Here is a 24,092-nt window from a genome sequence, read left to right on the forward strand (position 1 = left end):
TAGTACACAGAGAATGTGGGAGATGTTGCTACAAACCAGATCCTATAGTAGGTAAAAACAAGTATGTGGGAATATCTTTAACACTTTGGTAACTGTAATGTACTGGCCTTCCTCACTTAGAAGTAGTTGCCACGAACTAAAATTGACTCCTTTTCTTCTTAAAAGCTAAGTTAAACTAAGGGCTCCCATTGTTAAATCAAGTGTGGAAATGTGTTATGAAGGTAACAGTGAAACTATCCACCAGTTTCCTTCTTGTTTTCCAAAAATACCAATAATTTTTCTTTTTTCTTTCTTCTTTTTTCTTTTTTTTTTTCTTTTTTTTTTTTTTAATAAGAAAGACATCAATATAGTTTACAATGATATTTAAGTAGCTGGAGTTTTTCTTGGTGTAGACATGCAGTGGTTTTTGGAATGTGACTCCTGGCAAGAATCTAAGCTTATTCATTCCTTTCCTGCTTAGTCATTCATTTCACACTTATTCCTCTCTGTTGGAGGTCTGTCCTTGTGCTGTTTATTTTTGTGAAGCTCATGTGTACAGTAAAATATAAATGCTTTTGCTGTATTACCAATAATAAATATTTGTTCATGCTCAAAATGTGCAGTAAGAAGAAGAGTGGTTTCCAGCAGATGCTAGTCTGGAGTTTGCTCTGCTCTTTTAATAGCTGGTGTGAAATGATTTTAGTGGCCTTGGCACAATTCCTGCTCCTGTCTCACTAAAAGCAATACTACTATTGTCGGTCTTTGATACCCAGGCAGGGAACAGAAATTACATTGGCGGTGCAACTGAAAGGTTAGCTTGCAGCACTGGGTAGGTGTAGCTGCAGCAACTACTCATCACCTTGTTCAGTCAACAGTACAGAACATTGCATTTCCTATATGCCTCCCGTTGGCCCAGACTATAAATTCAGATTGCAATTCTCACCTATAATAGCATACTTTCCTATTTAACTTTGGTTGTTAACCATACCTACATATGCTTTGACCGTTCTTCCTGACAACATCACCAATATCTCCATGAGAGTCACAAATTCAGTGGATTTTGAAGAACTGCTTTGCTGTTGCAGGTTGTTTACCCAGAAAGTGTGATCTGTTCTGCTGGAGAAAGTTTTACACCTTTTCTGTAGGGGAACACGGGATTATGGCCATCAGCACTGTTAGCATTAAAAAAAAAAAAGCTATATAGGTTGATATAGGTTGGATGAGTCTCAGAGTAGAAAAGAGGAAATGGAGAGAGCAATGAGGGGTATTAGGAGATGATGGAAGAAAGAGATGTGGCTTTGCCACTGGAACTGGAACACAGTGTAAGAAGAAGGAGAGGTTTGGTACAGAAGAACATCAGTAACTGCTTTGTGGAACCAATGTAGCAGATGGTCTGAGAGAGGAGAAAGGACTAGAATGAGCATCCTAAGGAGTATATACTGAGGCTTGAGTCTGAAGAAAATTGGGGGAAATCCTAACTTGTGAGAAAACCAGGATAGAACAGGCTGTAGAAATATGGCAGAGGAGATGAAGAGGAAATAGAAAGAAGAGTCTAAAGATGGACCCTAAGAATCCAGATACTACCAGCTATCGGTAGCTGAGAGGCCACAGTCTGTGTGGATCATTATAAGACACTTTATCTATTCCAAGCATGAGTTTGTTTTAATGTCAGTTCCTGTTGGGAATGTCTGACACCTCTGCAGACCAGAGCTTTCTCTAAGGTTGCCAGGCAGAACCCTCTCTGGAGCTGTTTCATAGGAGAAGGGTGTTCACTGAGTTAATTAAATAAATAAATAAATTGGTGAGAACTTGGGAACAAACCTCCTTACAAGAAGACTGGAAATCCTGACAGAAGGCTCACTGGAATAAACAAAAAGATTCGTACTGAAGCAACAAGATGCAAACTGAAGCACAAAAAGAGCATGAAGTGGAAACCAGAAAAAACAATCAAGTTCCAGCACTTGAGGATGAAACAAGGAAGATCAAAGCACAGCTAGATAGAGCAAACTAGGGTCATAGCAGGAGTTTTTACAGGTTTATCTATCCTAAAAGCACAAAGAAAGTGAGAGGAATATGAGTCCACTGTTGCATGAGGAAGACAAACTAGCAATGGACAAAAGGCAGAAGACTGAAGAACGCAACACCATTTTTCACCTCAATCTTAACAAGTAAATTCTTTACTCAATACTGGAGTGGCTGCACCTGCAATACTGTGTCCAGCTTCGGGTCCACTCAGTTCAACAAAGATGTTCAGAAACTGGACTTAGTGTAGGGAAGAGGCCACAAGTTTCAAATTGGGAGGTTCAAACTGGACGTTACGCTTCACCAAGAAGGCATTGCAGCACTGGAACAGAGAGGTGGTGGGATGTCTGTCTGGGATGTCTTCAAGGCTCCCTGTGCAAAGTCACTGATTTTATCTCATGTTGGTGATAGTGCTGCCTCAAGTACAGGCTAGAGTGGTTATCTCCCAGCATATCTGAGGTGAGTGATATTCTGTGAGTGATTCCAGAGTTTCTAGTCAAGCCCTCAGAAAACAAGGAAAACAGAAATTGAAAGCTCTGAAACAAAATCTGGAAGAGTACAAAAATCCCTTCCCTCCTTTAGCCGTACAGGCCATTACTTCTCTTTCCTGCAGTGCTCATACTAATTTCTGACAGAGGCAAGCGGACTAACAGAAAACAATGTTCTCTGCAATGTATCTCTGATTCACACCAAATAAGGCCCTCTTGTGCAGTGCACGAGGTATGTAGTCCTATGGGGATGAAAAGTGACAGTGCAGAGAGCGTACCTGGATCATTTTGTAAAAAACAGGCAAAGGTAAGTTGCAGGGGCAAACTTAAATTTGGTGATTACTTAAGTTTTCATCAGTGCTTGACTTTGTAACCTTACTGCTCTATAAAATATTTTATAATTCATAATGATGAACTGATTAGCAATTGCAGGTATAATTACTTTCAAACGTCAGCTGAACAGCTAAAGAAAGATTTGTGTTTGGAACATCTTTTTTTAATTGCAGTTGTGTAGATTAATGAGTGTTCATTTGGTGTTTCTCTTAATTTTTGTTACGATCAATTTTAAATCATAGAATAGTTTATGAAGTAAATAAAGTTTTTTGAATTAGTAAGTAGTGTTTTGATGGCATTTTAAATTGAAATGTGTAGTTATGCCATTGGACACATGTATAAGATGTTTATGTAAATAGACTGTTCCACACACTGCAGCATTAAGTAATCACCATGACTTTAAACACTAAGCAGATAGTTTGAACACAAGGCATGTAAGTGGAATTTAGTTCTCAAAATAAGAATCCCTCACAGAAACACAGTAACAGGAGATCTACTTGCTGCTCTTCGCGTAAATATCATTGCGTAAATGCAGTGGCATCACTCCAGAAAACTTGTTTTTAATGAAACTAACTGTGAAACGACTGAAAACTCTGAAAATGAATTTTGAAGTGTACTGTTTGCATATTATAGCAGCATTAAGAAACACACCAGATGTACCTGCTACTTGAGTTCAATGACAAAACTGTCTACTCTGTGGTATTAAGTGCCCTGCTAAAGATGGGTTTCTTGCTGCCAAGCTCCCCAGGAAGACCTCCCTCATTGATGGCAGAGGAGTGGTGCCAGCCTGCACATGGAACTGGCTGCTCTTCTCCTCGGGAGGCTGGACACTGTGATGCTATCTGTCTTTGAGGAAGGACACTGGCAGCTTATTTAGGAGGCAGCATACTGTTTTAGTTTAATGAACTACTCATTCCCATATGTATTTTTCTTCTAATTAAATTTCATTCTTCACTAGTTTTTGCACAATGGAAAGCAAAAATACTGTGTGACAATAAAAGAGAGAGAAATGGGATTAAAAAACAATGATCAGAAAAACATTGATAAAGCAAACTTTTTGGAAGAAAAAAAGATGAATTCTTTTTTATCAGTAACTACCACTTTTTCAAATATGTATTTATAATGAAAAGAGCACAGGTAATCTTGAATTGCTGCTACAAGCTGCTGTTTATAATTTTGACATCAAGATGAAATTGTAGTCAGAACAAAAGTATTGACCATTACATGCACAGTGTCTAAAATGACATTTGCAAGTCTCTAAAATCAATTAAATCTCCCACATTGAGATCTAACTTCAAAATTCAATACAAAACTTTAATGCTATCTTTTTTTTTTTTTTTTTTTTTTTGAAAGAAGAGAGGTAGGAGAAGTTCAATGGATTTTTAATTAGCTTATTTTCCTAACTAATGTGACTTTGGAACATACAGGTATTATTTTTCAATTTATCTCACCAATACCTCCATATTTTTTCTGGAGTTCTTTGGACTTCTATACTGAAAAAAACTTCTGGAACACTGCTTTTTATTTGGGAGTGACTTCATCATTGGGCTAAAAAAAAAAAAACAAACATGATGATTGCACTTTATCTTTGAAGTAGTTTCAGATTTTATGCTTCTTATGGCTGTTCTTCCTGCCTGTTCTAGCAGTCAACTCCTCTGGCACCACATTTTTTTTTAATTTTTCTTTTTTTTTTTTTTTCTGTCATGCTTCAATCGGTTAACAGGGTAGATTTCTAAAGCAAGTTTATTGTGATAGGCTGCCTGAATCTTCTGGGGCAGATAGTTCCACTCTCCAGATGGACTTTAGGTTATAAACGTGTGCACTGAAGAAGACCTAAGTGTTGTAAAGCATTTTTATATGGAGAAAGGGGAAGAGACGCATACTAGATGTCATGAGAAGATTACTGTTAAGAGGCTATATCAAAGAGCAAATGCAAATGTATGAGGTTTTGCCTCCTGATTTATAAATGTTAAACAGTTCAATGTAACCAGGCATGTTCTGACAGAAGATTTCATTGTACAGGTTCAAATTCCAGCATTCATCTACGTGAATTGCTGCAGTAGTCACAGCAGTACTGCTGGCTGGCGGAAGCGTTAGTTGGAGCAGCTCCGCACAGCAACAAAAAGTGTGGGTAAGCATTGGCAGATGAGCACCAAGTTCCTTGTTTTTCAACTGCCAGAATGTGAAAGAGGTGCTGCTTCAATGGAGATCCTCAGAGAGCTGGCAACACTCGTGGCAATGGTGTCGCATGGCTTAGTAACATGATGCTGAGGGCAGTGTTTGAGGTAAAACGTTCAGACAAGAATGCAGATATAGTTGGTGAGAAGCAGGCTTAAGGCTTAAACTGAACCCAGGTATAGGTTACTTCTGCTTATTGTGGCTGGGCTAAACCCATGTTTTAGCCAAGAGAAGTCATTAAGTTTTGTCGTAGGAACTTGCAGAGAGCAAAGAGCTGCAGAATAGCTATTTTTCAGTGATTCTTCCTGTGAATACTGTCGGGATAGAACATGCTCAGTCATGCTCTGATCCTGATAACAGAATGGGTAAGGAAGAGGGGTTGAGTCTTAGCTGAGGACTCTGATTCCTGTACCCCGTGTGGCAGGGGAGGGTGTAGGGCTGCCAGCAGTGTAGCATCCTGCGGATCCCCTCCACAGGAAGAAGAGGAAAATGCAGGACTGATCTGATCCTCCAGTCTGTGTATGTATAGAGCTATAAGAACAACTGAATTTAAAAATTATATGGGTACGGCCTTGGGTTTACGGGGAAGCTGAGATTCAGAGGATCTCAGATTTAGACCAAATGCTTTGCACTTGTGGAGGCCAATAAATTTCAGGCTAGTCAATTTAACTATGCAGGTCCTAGGGCATTCAGAATAATAGACCTTTAACCAAAAGCACTGCTCAGTCTTGAGTGGCTGTAGGAGTTGAAAGAGAAGCAATCTCAAGACCAGAATAACAGATTTGAGAGGGTCAGTTTTGTACTAAATTGTTGCGGGGGAAAGCAGGAGCAGAGCTGCAGCTGTTGGTGAACCGGTTGTGACATGACGGGCAATGTCCTCACCAAAAGGCACCTCGAGCAGCACAGGAACCTCTCAGGAGGATCCAGGGAGCATCAGGAGAAAGCAAAGGATCAGTCAGTCTCTAAGGATGAGTCAAGAAATCCAAAAGGAAAGCCAGAAACAGGGCTGGAGAGCAGCACTGCTACAGTGTCACTGGGGCAGGGACTGATGACCAGGCCTGGGCTGAAATGGTGCTTGAGCCATGGGCACAGCTGTGTGAACCTGGGAGGGTAGTGTGTGTATAATAAATGTGGTAAATTAAATAATATAGAGGTGATATATATAAAGGTGACTTTGATCATAATAATTCCACCATTGTGTGTTCAGCGTCTGTACGTGCATCATCTCACACAAAGGAGATGGGCAGTATCCTTTGAGGTTACATGGGCCTTCTTCTGGTCTGGGCACAGAGATAATTCAAGCACAGGGAGCTGGAACGTGGAGATGCTTTATGCATGTAGCTATCGTCTCGATGGGTTGTCGTTTTGCCACAGCCACCTGCTCAGTAAGGAAAACGAAAAAACAAAACAAACAAGCAAAAAAAAAATTCCACTAGTATTGCAGAATTTTGGGATTAGCATATTTAGTTCAGAAAGCTTTGGCAATAGAAATCAGATAAGCTCAGAGCTTGATAAAGTTGTATTAAATAATTTGTACTCTTGTACCTAATGTAGGAAATTTTACTGTAACTCTGGGAATTGTGTTTGCGCTTACCGGAGAAAGCTGTGTTGTTGAGTAACTGACAATTAACTGAGAATGTTAAAATAATAATTACAAAATTAGAATGAGTGTTTATTCATAAAAGAACAGACACCTCTATAAGCTGTAATTATCTTTTTGCTAATTTGGTCTCTGACTGGCACACAAAGCATACAAAGGATTAAACTCTTCCCAGGCATAACAGCACCACAGGCAAAGCATTGTACCAGAGATGAGGTTTTGTGCACTGGGTGTGTTGAAAAGCAGGTCATACGGGAGCAAGTCTGATGGTGCTGAGTGTTTGTCACTCATTGTATGCTTATCTGTCAACTAAAGAATAACCACAGCTACAGAAATCCCTCATTGTAGGAATGATTACAGAGAGTTTTTGGCTCAACATTGCCACAGCATCAGCAACTTTCTATTTGAAAACAGCTCTCAACTTTGCTTGTTTAGTTGTTTGGTTTGCATAATTACCTCTGCCCCTCAGCCCCCAGTTATTTTTGTTGTTGATTAATCATGGGATTTTAGAAGACAAATATGCTGTGCTCCTTGGCCCAGAGAATGCAAAGTAAAGCCCCAGTGTCAGAGATGCTTGATGGAACCAGGAAGCACAAAAGTGATCCCAAGGACAGAACATAATGATTCTGCTCTGTAAGATGCACACAGCTCTGGCAAAGTCCATTGTTTTGGAGAATGGGGTTTTGGTTGTTTTTTTGTTGTTGTTGTTTGGTTTGGTTTGGTTTGGTTTTGGTCCTCTTCTTTGACTCCATGCAGGCAATTTGGTTCAATTTATAGGAAGAACCAGGATGAGGCAAATATGGTAACATGCTAAATGAATACATACTAATACATACTACTTGCAGATGAGAAAGTAAAATGTATGAAGGCAAGTGTAATACATTTCATGGCAAAGCAAAGGACAAAGTGGAAGAAGAGAGCCTGCTAGTCATGCAAGAGTTTCATGAGCATCTTGAGACACTGATGGGAAGTTTGAAGCTGGCGTTTAGTTTACCAGAGACCAGTGAATTGACTCAAAGAGTGTGTGATAAAATGAAAGGAGAAAAACGAAATCCCTAGTGCCAGTCCCCCAATTGATCATTATGACATACAACAAAGTTGGACACTGAGACAGAGCAGTGTAGGGTTTTGAAAGAGGTTTGTTTTGTCAGAAGAGCTAAGTTGTCAGACATCATCCCTAGGGTATAAGCCAAAGGGGCAGAGAGCACTGAAAACAGTGCTAGTAGTAAAGAGTGTTCATTGTTTTGTATGGCATGGACTAGATGGGGCTAAGTAGGGTTATGGTAGAGTGATTCCCTTCTTTTTTTACAGGTTATTTCGAGCAGCAATGATGCACAATGACTCATTAGGCTGAAGGGCACGCTAGAGGGTCAGTTCTTTCATCATCTCTCAGTATGCACATAAAGCCGTTTGGAGATATGATGAAGTGACATAATCTGAGGTAGGATACACACTCTGGCAATTTCAGGTTAACTGTCGTGAAAATAGGACATAAGCGTACATACTTATTTCTTATTCTGAAGGCAAATTTAGCCCAAGTATGAGAATTATGATATATTATGCATCACATTTTATTTTTTTTACAATTAGGCAATTTATTATATTGACTTTTTTTTACAGGTATTTAGCATAAAAAATCATAACACTGTGAGAGATGTTGTTAGTAGAAAGCAGCATAGATACCTTGATGTTTTTAATGGAGTTAAAGCATAAAAATAAGAAAATTGAGGGGAGAGATTATTCTGGAATAATAAAGTGCAATTTCACAAAAACAGTATCATAAAAATGAATTATATGACTAGAAAGAAATAATACGAGCGAATAATGAATTTTGAGATGCTTAACTGAGTATTGTGAAGGAAATGCTGGTAATATAGAGTGAGTGGATAATAACAGTAAAATAAAAGGTAGAATTAATGAGTAGTAACTAGTCTAAACTAGGAACTTATATTAGAGAGCATTTATAAGAATTTTTAGTTTGGTAGAGCAGAAAGATCCCTCTCATGTTTGGAGAAATGCTCCAGCCTGAAAAATATCAGTCAATTCAGTCATAGCAGTTGATTCACTGAGAGCATCAGTATACACACAGATGAAAAACATTTGACTTCTACTTTTCTATGCTGTGTGGTAACTTAATTTGTTTCATTCCAAAGTGTTTCATACTTTCTAATATTCTAATGAGTGTTCTGCTTGTGACAACTTCTTATCCTCTATATTAAAATTACTAAGTAGCTGATCAGAACAAGATGAACCTAATAATCTAATGAACTGACTGGTATTGTAATTAATTGTGCTTATCTGATTAGTCAACAACCAAAGCTGATTTACCATCCTTTCTTCTCAAGGCTCTGCACTGATAATGTTTTTTCAAGACTGTAAGGAAGATGCAGGAAGGCACTTGAAACTCAGATGTGACAGAGAGATTGCTTTGTAGGTTAGGGTGAATCATCTTACTTAAGCAATCATGATCCTATTTGTTTGTTCCTGCAGGTTGATAGGATTGCTTATTGCAAGTCGTTTATTTTTTTCTGCACTTAATCTTTATTCATAGGATTTTCAAACTGTTAACTCTGCTAAATATATTTACATTGTTTATGATCTGATTTTGGTGATTATCTTTCTCACTTGATTCTAAAACCGAAGCAAAAGGACTGTATTACTTTCCAATATTTTGATTTATAAGACCTGAGAAGAAGCATATTAACAGTAATGCTTTTAGATGTTTCAAACCCAAGGGCACGCGCACACGAACTTTCTGAGCTTAGGTGCTATGGAGGTATGTGAAAGGAATATGCAATATTTGGTTCAGTGACAACAGTGTCAATTTAAAAGTCAGCATAGCATATGGAAAAGTGAGCATTAGAACACAAAGAATACAATCATTTGTAAAGTAGGAACCAGAATGCACCTGTTCAGATTTGTACGACTGCAAAGTCACATCTGAATTGTCATCTAGCCCAAGGAGAATGCTAGTCTAACACAGAGTGAAAAAGTCTCATGAGATCCTGCCCCAAGATTGCCCTTGTATGTATACTGTCCTGAGTTAATGTGTATATAATAAGCAAGCTCACTGGTTTTGTTTGTTTGTTTTGTTTGTTTCATATTTTTAATGTAGCTTTCATGTTTGCATAGACACACATTGATGTCAGTAGATCATCAAACTATGAGATTTCATTTTTGCTTTCCACTGTTTTGAAATATCCATTTGTCTGGGAATGTAATTGTCTGACCAGCTGACCATAGTCACTAGTTTTATCCTTTATCACAGCTTTGTCTGTTAACTGTCTTGTCTTATAGAAGGAATTTGATAGCTGTGGCATGGGGTTTTTAACTGTACAAGTTTGGTTGCCTTCAACTGAATTTGTGTGACTAAAACTTTAGGAGGTCCTTCAAATATATGGCCAATGGGTTCATGTGGCATAAGGACATTCTTGCACTTACCAGGCTATTTATTCACTGTATAGTCAGATTGCCTCTTCTGTCTGGGAGGTTGACTGACTTTGGTGTTTCATTTGTACATGTGAACAAAAAAGGAGGCTCAAGTAATAATAACAGCAAGATAAAGTTCTGTATTCTAGTAATTAAAACACTATTTGTCTTTTATAACAGACAATTAAGAGAATGTATAGGCAACAATTGAAATTTGCTTGAATACAAGACTCACAAATGGCTGACAAAGTATAAATATATATAGAGGACTTCAAATCACTTTTTTTTTTTTTTTTTTTGCTTCTGTGGGGTAACATAACTGTATTCTTTTCAGAGAAGACCTCTTAAGTGCATGCGGCAGGCCATGTTCTAAGTGTCTTTTTAAAATGGGTCAGGTGATGACGCCAAAGAGAACAAACTCTCAGGACTTCTTGGGTTCATAATTCCTTGACAGAGAAAAAGAACAGGCAAGTAAACCAGTTGATTAAGAAAGAAAGTAAGGTATTCACCAAAAAAAAAAAATCAAAAAGACATAACTCAAAATTTTTTTACAGCTTTATTGATGTGGAAGTTTTATTAAGCAAACTGCTCTATCTGGAAATGTGTCATGCTTACTTTTAACTGTTTATTTTGTGTGATGGTCTGGCTCTTCCGTATTATTCTAGATACGAACATGACTTCTGTAGCTTGGACACTCTTGCTAGCATTGAACAATTTAGAGTAAAACCTGGCAGCAGGTCAGGAATACATTTTGGCCCCATGTTAGATTCTGAAGTTGTACTTTGATCATAATCAAATCAGGCATTCCAAATATTTCTCAGAGTACAGAGAAGAGGTTTGCGTGTATCCCTGAAAATCACATGAGCTGCACTGGGAATAAGCCATGGGGAAAGAACTGTCAAAACCAAGAATTTTTGTTTTCATTTGTTAGTATTAGTTGTTCTAAAGCTAAAACAAGGTCAAATACATCACAGGATTGTGAGGAATTTCACACACCATGTGGAGATGACTAAATTTATTTCCTCAGGTTTCAGGTAAGGAAGAAAATCCCTTTTCCCAGCTGTTGTATATGTTAAAGTTTTGGCTGAAGGAGAAGGATTTTTTGTTTTTCTGTAAAAATATTACAAAATTAAAATTGTGTTAGAGAAGTAATATTTAAATGATTTTACAAAGTGATCTCAGCAGTCTAAGAAGTGCTGATAAATAAACACAGTAAGAATAATAGTTTTAAACACAGTAAATCACTGTCTTTGCAGAAAGAAGTGTATTTTTATGCTTATTCTGTACTCTAAAGCATTTTGCCTGCTTCTTTCCAATTACTCTTATGAATGCAACTGTAATGCCAAATTTTTACTGAGAATATATGAAAAATAAAAAGGGGATATTTTTCTTGTCACGGAATTATTTTTTATGGTTATTCTTGCAACTCATGCAAGACAGACTTTCCCACAGGATTAAACAAAATAAATACAGACTTCATATTTAAGTGGGGAAGAGAAGTAGACATAGAAATGATGAAGAAATAACCTGAATTTAAATACTTCAGAAATTGCTTGAACAATTAATGTAGAGGAAGGCAATTAAGAACATCAAAACAGGCCAACTTTTAAGCATTTGAAGAAAATAATCTAGAAAATAATAGGTAGAATGAGGTTAATTGAAAACCATTTATGTCTGATTAGTGCTTTTGTTCAGAATAAGATACCAAGCTGTATAGGAAAATGAAAAAACAGGAAAGACTACTTTGCAACACTGAAGCATCTGACACAGTATTTTTGAGTTTCACAGTGAATAGAGTGGGTGGCCAAGGAAGAAGAAATTAGACCAGTATGCTCCCCCCGGCCATGTAGACATTTATCTGGGAGCTGTCGTGGAGAGCGATGCTTGTGTTTAGCAGACTTGGTGGCTTTCTTCCCTATGAATTTGTTCAGTTGCTCTTGGGTTCATGCAAAAATGAACACCTCCAGTATCTTCTGGCAAGAAATTCCAACAAAAGTACCTCACCTAATTTTGGAACAGATAGATCACATGCAAGGAACAATGGTGCTGTACCAGCATTTGTGCTGTTCTTCTGTGTCTTGTAGGAACACCTTCATTTCTTCTAATACACACAGTGGCAGACCAGAAGCCCCTCCAGACTGTCCACATCCTTTCTTCTTCCACACTCAGCTGTGTTTATTGCTATACATGATAATATCACTTAACACAGGTTAGGAAGTGCATGGCTCTCAGACCACCAGCTCCAAGCACTATCTAGAAGCCATTGCTGAAATGCTGTACACCTCCCCTTTCTTCTCCTGCTGTTGGATGGTTACTCAAATTGTCTGTTTTCTCTGGGAAACAGAATGACTCCATGGGGTTTCTTTTGCACCTAAGAGCAAGAGACCCAAATCCAGGTTAAATTCAGGATTCTGGATTCACAAGGCCAGTGCCATTTCAGGTTCACTTCTCCTACTTAACTTCTTTGCTCTTCAAACCTCTTTCTGGCTTCCAGTCTTCCTGTAACAGATGTGATTTCTTTGGTTTTAATAACTCTTAACTAGAATTCTCTTCCATGAACTTCACTCACTTTGAGCCCATATGTACTTTTGTCAGCCATGACTTCTTTAGGGAAGGATGTCTACAGCTCAGTTTCACTCAGCTACCATTTGTTTTTTGTTTTAAACCTGACTTGTCTGGTGCCATCTGGTGACAAACAGTTTTCCAGTTGGAGTGAAAAGTTGGTTTCTATCCACCTTCTCCATGACCATAATGACTTCATAAATTTCTGTCATATTCTCCCCGACCTGTTATCTGTCTGTCTTTCAAACCAATGAGTTCTGGCTTACTAAGTTGCTCCTAATGTGGAAATATGTAGCCTTCCTTTGAATCTTTTCCAGTTCTGCCGTATCATTTTGAGTTGAGGGGATCAGAGTTGTATACCATAGTAAGGATGATGCTCATGGTGGTACAGTGCTGTTCTCTTCTAGTTTATGTAGCTTGCCATACATCCTTACAGCCCATTTGGCTCGTTTGCCTGCTCTTGAGTGTTGTGCTATCTTTTCATGGAGGTATCCGTTATAATCCCAAGGTTTTAGTGGTCAGTTCTGAGACCAGCATATTGTAAGTGAAATCAGGAATGTTTTAATTTATTTTATCTCATATACATCACTTTACATTTATCTATTTTAAATTTAAAGTCCTTCTGCAGCACTTCCTTGTTATCACTCATCTTATTACGCTGAATAGTAACTTAGCATCTTTATCAAATTTTCATTTCATTGTTCATCTCCTGTTCCTGATAGTTTATGAATAAATCACTCCACTGGTGACCACCTTCCATTGTGAGGACTGACCATTCATTTCCTATATTTTAACGACTATCTATCCATTATCTTTCAGTGCCTGCTTAGTTTCATTGAAGTCCTTTTGTTAGAAATCTTGTCAAAAGTCTTTTGAAAAGTGAAATAAATACTATCAATCCATCTGTCCCTTATCTAACATGCTTATTGCCTCTGTATTATATCTTCACAGTTCAAAGGTGGAATTGTGAATCAGCCCCCTTTATTCCTCCTAGGACATCTTACTTATTTCTGTGCCCCTAGTTCTGTATTTGATTATGGTTTGCTGTAGTTTACAGCATTTTTCAAAATGCTGTTGTATTTACATCTTTCCAGTGCTGAAATACCAAGGTGGCTTAAAGTGAGAGGCTGTACACTGTGGTTATGGCACAGGCAGGTGACAGTAAAGATTGTGCTTCATCATTAGGGATTCAAAGGATGACCTCCCTAAGATTTTCAAAGTGCAACTGCAGTGTATGTTCAAGCAGAAACAAAGGCTGAATTCTACCCAATACATTTTAATTTATACAACGTTGTGCTTTTCAGTGGATGAGGCAGCCATTCTAAGTTCTCAGGACTGACTGGTTTATTATGCTTCCTCATACTTAGAGGAAACAGAAAAAACTTCACTGGAAATAGAAGTCCCCTTTTTTTCATCTCTGAATTTGTTGCAGTGGCCTTTACGAATTTCCACTCTCATATCTGGGTGTGAGGGAGTGACAGAGTGGTGCTTAGCTGCTGGCCAGGGCCAGCCACCACACCACACTTTTGTGCAAAAGGTCTGTGACACATTTAGAGCTCCGTTTAGAGAGTTTGCTCTTTAAAGCATCTTATTAAATTCTGGGAAAGAGTCAGGTTTGAAATGTTACAGTTCAAAATGGAGAAAAATAACTTCACATTGGCATCCTTAAACTGTTCCTGTTGTGACCTTCAGAGTCTGCACCACAGCAGCTTCTTCCCAAGGGCAGTAAGTGACACTATATTTCAGCTCTTACCAGCTGAGTGAACACCGTGGTCAAACTGAATTTCACCTCCTGCAGGTAGTGCCTTAAAAGTGGTTAAACAGCTAAGCATTAAGTGCAGTTAACCTTACGCAGTCAGATTTATGTCCAAGAAAATAAATACCAAATCTGAAATTTGCTGCAGTTTCTTTTTTTTTTTTTTTTCATTCTATAATTTAAAATATTTGCTGAACAAATTGTATGCAATTCCGTCTATGGTGTTTAAATAGAAGTTGCACTTCAAATGGCAACACATAGCAAAATGTGGGCAGGCAGTTTAGAAACATTTTTTGTTTATTTCAGATAGCGTTCATTGTAGCATGAACTTTTACAGAAAATATCGTATGACATAATTTTATTGTTTTGTTTTTATAGAGAAAATTCTTTTAAGATGTTTATGGCAGTGTAAGTTCTTTTTCTAGCAGGTATCTCTTCAAAACATATCAAAATAGCAAAAAAATGATGTTAGATGTCAGTTGTTTCACAGATCACACACACTGGTCATAAAAAAAGAGTACATTTAGCCTAAGGATTAGACAGATAGGCAGAAGCACAGCAATAAAAGGTACCTGTTGAGTGCTTGACTTGGTAGGCTAATTGCTCTGATGTTTTGAAAATGAAAGGTATGGCTGAATAATCAAAGCTAAATCACATTGTCATAGCATTTGATAGAAAGGTTAATAACCAAGACTGTATCCACATTAAACTGTCAGATGTTTGTCTAATTGCAAAGTATGCTTTTAAAGTGAAATTAATACCTAAGAGATAAAGATCTGAAGCCAATTTTTTTGTTGATATAAATTGTTCCTGCTTCATTAATTACAGTTGAGCTATGCTAATTAGTAGTAGAGAATTTGCCTCAAAACCTGCGCTATTTCTATCCACGTGCAGGATTGATAAATGATTACTAGTCTGTAAACCAACTTTATTTATAAGAAGGCTATAATTGGTACTGAGAACATTTAACAAGAAGAATTTTTCATGGTGATACTATTGCATGTCATAGTTTGATTTAGTGCAGTGGTAAAATGTCCTGCATTTTCCTGTTCTTTTCAAATGATACTGCATTGAACTGTCATTCAAATCAGGCAAAACTGCAAAGTAGATCTAAGGCAGTTACTGAAAAATCTATTTTCATTTACTAGTACGTCCAAACAATAAGCTGGTTTTGTAGTCACTAAAAGCCTACCAGTTAGAAAGTCATAATAATGAAGATGAACCATCTTGTGTCTTTGACTTATTGGCTAGTTTAAATTTGTGTGTTATCTGCGAAATAGCTGTTCTCATCAGCTAGTTTAGTTTTCGGCAGTAAGGAACTATTAAATAAATTCTTAGTGTACAAATCATGATTAAAAAAAATATATAATTTGTCTATAGGAATACTCCTTTTAATCTCTCTACTGCATGTCCAAAGGCTGCACTCAATACTTACAGATAAGTCAATGCAACTCAAGATCTACTCCATTATAAAAAGTCCTTAAAATTTCATAGTTGTCAGTGGACTGCTGCTGATTGTGAGCATACTTGCCTGATGGCCTGATTGCATGGCTTTGGTTGCTTCTTTTTGCTGTAAGTGTTAATACGTTAGACTCTAGCAACAACGAGTCTGAATGCATATAGAAACAGCTGGAAGTAAGCAGAAAAGCAGTAGCTCTTATGGAATCATCTGTGACATTGCAGACCAACATAAATAATTGTAACTGCTCGCTGCAGCATACGATAGGACTGGGGATGCCAGCTTGCCACCAAGCCAAGGCTCTGTTACTGAAGGAGAGTGCTTAGCCAGTCAGACAGAAATAAAACTAGACAGCATATAAGAGAGCACACGCAGAGGAGGCCATTATCAGGGTTGGTTGTTTTTATTATTATTGTTTTTATTTTATTTTAGTATGTTTTAAAATGAATACTTTTAAAACATACGTGCATAAATGAATACGTGCATTCCAAGAAACTGAGTGGCTGAGAGAGCTGGGAGTGTTTAGAGAAGTCTCAGGGAGGACCTGAGCCATGTATATAAATACCCTACAGGAGGGTGTATAAAAGACATGGCTAGAATCTTCTCAGTGCTAGTGAGAAATAAGCCAAAAGGCCATGAGCAAACGGATCTGGACGGGCTTGGGAGGTGGGTCTGTGCAAAGCTCATGAAGTGCAACAAGGCCAAATGCAAGGTCCTGCACCTGGATTGGAGCAATCCCAAACACAAGTACAGTTGGGTGGAGAATGGACTGAGAGCAGCTCTGAGAAGGACTTGGAGGTGTTAGTTGATGAGCAGCTCAGCAGTGTGTGCTTGCAGCCCAGAAAGCCACCCGTATCTTGGACTGCATCAAAAGAAGTGTGGCCAGCAGGGTAAGGGAGGTGAGTCTCCTCCTCTGATCTGCTCTCATGAGACCCCACCTAGGGCCCTGTGTTCAGCTCTGGGACCCCAACACAAGAAGGACATGGACATATTGGAACTATAACAGAGGAGGGCCACAAATATGATCAAAGGGCTGGAGCACCTCTCCTCTGAAGACAGGCTGAGGGAGTTGGGGTTGTTCAGTCTGGAGAAGAGAAGGCTATGAAGACCTTAGAGCAGCCTTACAATACCTAAAGCGGGCCTACAAGAAAGCTGGGGAGGGACTTTATCAGAGAGTATAAGGATAGGACATGGGCTAATGACTTTAAACTAAAAGAGGGTAGATCTAAATCAGGTATTCAGAAGAAATTCTTCGCTCAGAGGGTGTTGAGGCTCTGGCACAGGTTGCCCAGAGAAGCTGTGGATGCCCCATCCCTGGAGGTGTTCAAGGCCAGGCTGGATGGGGCTTTGGGCAACCTGGTCTGGTGGGAGGTGTCCCTGCCCATGGCAGGGGGATTGGAACCAGGTGATCTTTAAGGTCCCTTTCAACCCAGACCATTCTGTGATCCTATGATTGTGAAACATTCAAATACACAGAATGCCACTTAAACCTAAGAAAAATATATTTTATCATGAGGGTGGTCAAACACAGGAACAAGTTGCCCAGAGAGGTTCCAAAGTGCAACAGGTTGTCTGGAGCCACCTGCCATAGCTGACCCTGTGTTTAGCAGGGACCATGGACTAAACAATTGCTGTGAGTGCCTCCCAATCTCTGTTATTCTGTGATTTTCATGTTCAAATTGTTTATGCTCAAATTCAGACACAGGAGGTAATCAGTGACAACTTGACAACATATGGCATGGTGCTTTTGGTATATTGCTGGAGCACAAAAGTTTACTTTGCTCTTCTACTTGTCTTGTTCGTGCATATTCATAGTCATATGTAAATACACTTTCTTTTTCTTTTAGTGTTAGCAATAACTCTAGAAGCGTGTCATCCCTCATGCTCCACACACACCAGAATAGCAGCAGGGCAGGAGCAAAGCCTGCCCTACAGTCACAGTTCCTCTCAACAACTTGGCTGCACTGGAGTCTGCTTTCATGACATACTCTGAGCAGCAGGCTGAGCACTATCTCAACCGTGGCATATTGCATCACTGATGGCTGTTTTCATGGTATTTCAACTAGATGTCTCATCCCAAAGCAAGGGAAGAGCTTGCATAATATCCTTTGGTCCTATAGCTAGATACATTGAGGCAGCTTGTTTCTCCTGACTGCAGATGTGTCATTCTCTATGTGCTTATCCAACAGGCATCTAATGTCAGTGTCCATGTCATGTTCTGGTACGCTTTGAGTTGTCAGTGTTGATGGCACGACTGGCCAAATGTTTCAGTGGGACTGCTCCTTTCAGAGTCAGCCTCTGAGCAAAACCCGTGTGAAGAAGTGCTTTGAGGGAGAGCTTTAGATGTCACAAGGTCTCAGTTCTGCCAAAGAGACTTAGTGGCCAACCATCATATTGCAGATGGAGTACGGAACCAAGCTGTAGTATGCACTACACATTAAGTTGTGTGATAGTTTGAGGCCCTAGACAAAGCCCTGGGTCATGCAACATAAAAAAGTCCCAGGTCTGCTGCCTTTGGTGGGAAGCAGCGATCACTGGGAGTGGTACCATAAAACACAGCCATTGACAGCCTACTTTATAGAATAGTTGCATGCTCTAAAGGGCTATCCAAGTTGAAACAGTGAGTTCATGAGCAGGAAGTTCAGAACCCATTTCATGAATTTACCAGTGCTGACTGCATCTATGTGTCAGTCTCTGTGCCTCAGGAGAACCCACCACAGGATCAGACAACTTCCGTGGTTCTTTCATAGGCATTTCTAACTCTCCAGCTCTCCCTGCTCAGCCTTTCTCTCATTCCACTGAGCCCCATGTTTCTTACGCACATGACACACAGCATGTTAGCAGGGCAATTTTCAGTACTTAAAGGTGATTGAGGCAGTCCTGCTTTCTAGCTTCCTCATTTCAGAGCAGGTCCCTTTGCAATCTTCAGTACATAGCAGAGTTCATACAGAGCACCTCACAGAGAGAGTTTCATGCAAGCCTGACATCCTTGCAGTCCACTGCATGATGGCTTTTAGGACTAAAGCTCCTCCTGCAGTGCAGCAGCCTTGATAATAACAGGAATTTATGCACCAAGTACGTGTTTACAGCTGAACAGATTAGACATTCAGTGTAATATGTAGATGGGTCAGCCTGAAAAGGCTCTTCTGGGTATGATACTGAGGATGAAATTGTGCGTGTGAGGGGGACTTATTTTGGATGTTAAAATATGGGGCTTTCTAGCAGCTCAATGAATATGTGCTGAATAGCAAAATCTGCCTGCTGCCTCACTCAAAATCATTCTCAGGCATTTTTTTTCGCTCAGTTGCAACTCGGTTATTCAGTATTCTCCTGAGGGGTTTTCCCATGCTAGTATCCTCAGTGAAACATAAACTTAGTTCCTATGACATTAATGGCATTTTTTTTGAGTTCTTGGTTTATATAAACTTTCCCCCCTCTCTGGGAAAACTCTCCTTTTTTTGGCTATTATTTCAAGTAGAAGGATGGAAAAGATTGAAGCTGTTATCTTTAGTCCTTCTTACTCAAAACTTTTTGGAATGAAGCTATACTTTGGATTCATCTTAAGTTTCATACCAAAGATAACTTCAGAGTTACTCCTAAATTAGGTTATTGCCCTTTCTGTGTCTGTCCTTTCTTATGTCACATTAGTTTATAGGAAAAAATTACATATACTGAATATTAAACATGCTTTTTCTTTTTAGCAAGGGGCCATAAGAAGGACCAATTTCATCTTTGCTAAACACAGATAATTTTTTCTCAATTATTATCGTACATGACTGCAGTCAGATCCGCAGTCTGTGGAACTGTTGCTGGTACAGAAAAGGTCGAACTACTTGATGAGATCTGAGCCTGCTCAAGGAGCACGGATGCCTCTGTAGAAACTGTCTTTGCAATTTCTAGAACTACTACTGGGAGTAAGTTCAAAGTTTGCTAAGTGATCCCATATCCAGAGAGGATGACTCTCAGCACAGTGGCTTTACAGATGATCCTTCCATAGAACTCCATGTCCCTCTCTGGAGAGGACACGCAGGAGGGAAGGGATGCCATACAGAGGGATCTGGACAGGCTTGAGAGGTGGGCCTGTGCGAACCTCATGGAGTTCGACAAGGCCATGTGCAACGCCCTGCACTTGGCTTGGAGCAATCCCGAGCACAAATACAGCTGGGTGGAGAGCAGACTGAGAGCAGCCCTAAGAAAGACTCGGAGGTGTTGGCTGATGAGCAGCTCAGCTTGAGCCAGCAATGCATGCTTGCAGCCCAGAAGCTGACCGTATCCTGGGCTGCATCAAAACCACTGTGGCCAGCAGGGCGAGGGAGGTGATTGTTCCCTGCTGCTCTGATCTCAGGAGACCCCACTTGTACTGTGTTCAGCTCTGGGGCCCCCAGCGCAAGGTCATGGATCTGTTGGAGTGAGTCCAGAGGAGGGCCACAGGGATGATCAGAGGGCTGGAGCACCTCTTCTGTGAAGACAGGAGTTGGGGTCCTTCAGCCTGGAGAAGAGAAGGCTCTGGGGAGACCTCATAAGTGGCCTTCCAGAGCCTAACGGGGGCCTACAGGAAAGCTGGGGAGGGACTAGTAAATGTATTTACTAATTTATTTATTGGAGGCACTGGCACATGTTGCCCAGAGAAGCTGTGGATGCCCCATCCCTGGAGGTGTTCAAGGCCAGGCTGGATGGGGCTTTGGGCAACCTGGTCTGGTGGGAAGAGTCCCTGCACATGGCAGGGGCATTGGAATTTGATCTTTTAGGTTCTTTCCAACCCAAACTGTTCTATTCAATGCCTTAGTTATCTTACAGTTTTTAGAGGAAAAGACTCTAAAGGAGAGAGAAATTGCTTAGCACCACCCATCTTCCACCACCTCAAATCTCACCAAATTCATTGAATAACTAAGGTAAGCACTAGGACTGACAGGAATCAGGTATGTGTTGTGCAGTGAATACCTCTGTACCACCCAGTTTGTATCCATAGAACATTGAATTGACACCCCCATGGAGTATGTCTGGAGGGTCATACCTTCTGTTAGTTATCAGGCGATGACATGATAACTGTGATGCATCTTTCCATAAAACTGAAGCTGGATTATTGTAGTTCTCTTTCTATCTGTAGATTATTAGCAGAATTGCTCGGCCACTATTCAGAAAGTAGCAGAGTGATGAGCTCTTGTTCAGACTCTCTGTTCTTGGTGTTCTTCTCTTGAGAACAAGCTGTTTACATTAGCTGGTCTTTGGAGGTCTGAGTGAGACTTTCTGATTAACCTGAGAGTTACTCTTCAGTACTTTGTATTCTTGGTATTCCTGTGTGGGTGAATTCAATTTGAGATTAATTTGACTAGTTTATGGAGGTCTAAAGTGCTCCTTGTCCTAGATTCAAAATGTCAGCTTGCACCTGATAAATCTGTTCTCGCATATACCCTGTGAACAGAGCTTCCACACAGAAAGAAAATACACCAGGCAATCAAGCTTTTGCTGGTCTGTCTTTGTGATGGAAAACTATTTTTTTCCTGAAAACTTGTGCATTGTATCTCCATATCCTTTTAAAATCCAGAAAACATAGTTTCACCTTTAAAACTATTTGGAGACTGACACTGGAAAAATATGTGTTTACTTAGTGGGACATGTTACTGCTGGTAGACAGTACTAATGCTCCATTTGATGGTTTGCACAGTGACCTGTAAATTCACCAGTGGCAAAGCATGTCTTACTCCCTGCCACACTGCCAGCTACAGCTTGTTTGAGTTAACAACTAGAAATAAGAAAATCAAGATGGCAGTGGGCTTTCTTTGTCAGGTTGAGTAACCTGGAACTTGTTTCTCTTGCACAGAACTTCATAGCCCAAACATGGTTGTGGTTATGTTAGTGCCCTTCTGTGAAAGATCTCAGTTAGCAATGATTTGCAAAGTTGGGGATATGTTTCCTTCAACAGAGGTGAAAGGGGAATAATTAGATAATGCAATATATTTCTTTTTAAATAATCAAATAATTATTTATACCTACGTGTTCATGTGAAGTTTGGATTTGTCTTGTTTTTTAAGCTATTTCAAATCTAAATAAATGTGCTAGATCTTGGGAGAGCTGCAGTAGCTGTAAGCTGTATTCAAGAGATGGTACTGAATCTACATGGAGACTTTTAAAAAAAGGAGAAGCAGTCATGGGAATTCAGCATATCCACCTTATGATTACAGAACCAGCTGGAGCATAATGAGGAAAGATGATAAACTGTAAAAGTGAACTTGACAGCTCCTCTATACAGGGTAAAGAAGTGCATTTTCTGTGCAAGATGTGCCCCTGGTGTGTCTGTATAAAGGCTTCATATTCCTTGCTTAGCTAGAAGTGAATGAGGCAGACAGCTCGCAGCTCAAGGACTAGAAGGTTGTCTGTATCTGTATTGCTGGCTTGTTGGGGGGGGTTCTGGTGAGCTTGGAGAGGAGCTGAGAGGCTTCCAGTCTAGGCAGGCTCTGGTGACATGCATTTGGCCATGCTAGAGAGAAGGAGAAATCACCTCAGTGAAAAGACTAGGGAGAATGTACCTCTCTGCATTTACTGGCCTGTGGTTTTGAAAGCTTGCACTCAGCATATGCAACTTAAGAAAATGAAAAAGCCTGGACATGCAACGGTAATAAAAATGCTACATCTAGTGCTGTTTAAAGGGATTTGGTAATATTTTATTTTTTTTTTTAATGATACTTCCTCAGTAACCTCTTATTTTAATTTGTACAGTTACTCCATTTGCAGTATTCTTTCAGGGCTGGATACAGCTTTCTTTCTCTTCCTGTTTTTCTTTATCTTGCCAGAGGGTAGTAGAGTAGAATTTTAGATAAAAGAAGTCCACTAATCCCCTCTTCTCCTCACCACCCACCCTCCACCCCCAGTGGACTTTTCAGATCCACAGCTCTGCTTGTCCTACTTTTGCTTCCCTTCAGGAATTTCAGGCAGAGCTGCTGAAAGGGGACATTCTAGTCAAAATGTACTTAAGCTAGAGTCTCCAGCACTGCAAAAGCATAGGCACTGTTTGGGGAAAGCCATACACTAGAATTTTTATCTTCTGATTTCTGTCACCCAAAGGGGGAGTCAGAAGATTTCCATCACTCAAAACAGAGCTAATGAAAGATTTTTTTTCTAGCTGATGCTTTCTGGATGACAGAAAAGAGTTTCCTCCTGAGTTAGAAGAAAACTCATCTACTGCTCCTATAGCAGAAGAAAGGAAGAGGCGTTGCGTTCAGGGATCAGAAGAACAAGATGACATAAAACTTGCCAGAACACAGAACTTGCAAGCCATTACTGAGGGCACATTTCTGATGTGTGATGCAGGGAGAAGTGTTGAGTCTCTAGGAGAATGGAAAGCATGAATTTGTGTCCTGGCAAGATAAAGGAATCAATTCTGGTTACAGCTCCTGGACTGTATGTTTTACATGGGACTGTCTGCATACATGAAGGGAACAGTATTGAATTAATTGAGGCAGTTTGTGCGGGGGAGAGCAGGGCTGATTAGGACAGTGTGGGGTGGCAAGTATAGCTTGAAAATCACATGTGCTTAGGGAGTAGAATCAATTAGGAACCTGCATTGAAGTGATTGAGGGATGGTCTAGTTATGAGAGTACTTGATTAGGAAAAATCTTTGGTGCTTTGTTGGAATGGAAATGCTCTTTTTTTGGATGATAAGGAGGCAGAACAGAAGTAGATAGAGCAAAGAACTGAAAGGAAACCTTAAGTTCTCTCACCTTCCTCCACCTAAAATTTATTCCCTTCTTCCAGGATTCTTATCTTCTTTCTGTCTTTGATACAAAGGCAATTTAAAATAGAGTAAAAGAAAGAAAGTGCTTTCTTTTTTCCCAAATCAAATAGCCAATGTCCTCTTTTCCATTTCCGTACATTCAATATTGAGTACCTAGGGCTGGTGTGAGTGCCTATCTGTTCTTGCTTTGTATAAACTTCAGGAGTGGGGAGAGGAGAGCTATGGATGAGCACCTCAGATGTCTACCCTTACTGATGGAAACCATCTGAAAAGTTTTACCCCATCCCTGAGACTGCTACTTCATCCATTTCCAATCAGAACCGCTGCACAAATTTGAATACAAGTTTTCTCAGTTTTTCTTGATGTTAACAAGTACAGGTTCTATTTATATATGCACATTCATACAGAATTGTCTTTTTATATCAATATTTTGAACTTTATAACACATTATATTATTCAGTAAAATTTGTTTCAGGTGTGTTTCTATAAAGACGTTCAGAAAGCCCTGTGGCCCTCTCTGAGAAACAATTATTATAAGATGAGGTTTTGAATTT

General features: G+C 39.6%; 1 protein-coding gene across 9 annotated transcripts in view; it reads left to right on the forward strand.

The window, feature by feature from the left end:
* The window catches only part of CTNND2 (catenin delta 2), a 645,736-nt gene that overhangs the window by 530,066 nt on the left and 91,578 nt on the right, over positions 1-24,092 (forward strand). The window lies entirely within an intron of this gene.

Source organism: Anas acuta, chromosome 2 (assembly GCF_963932015.1).
Source record: "Anas acuta chromosome 2, bAnaAcu1.1, whole genome shotgun sequence".
NCBI lineage: Eukaryota > Metazoa > Chordata > Aves > Anseriformes > Anatidae > Anas > Anas acuta.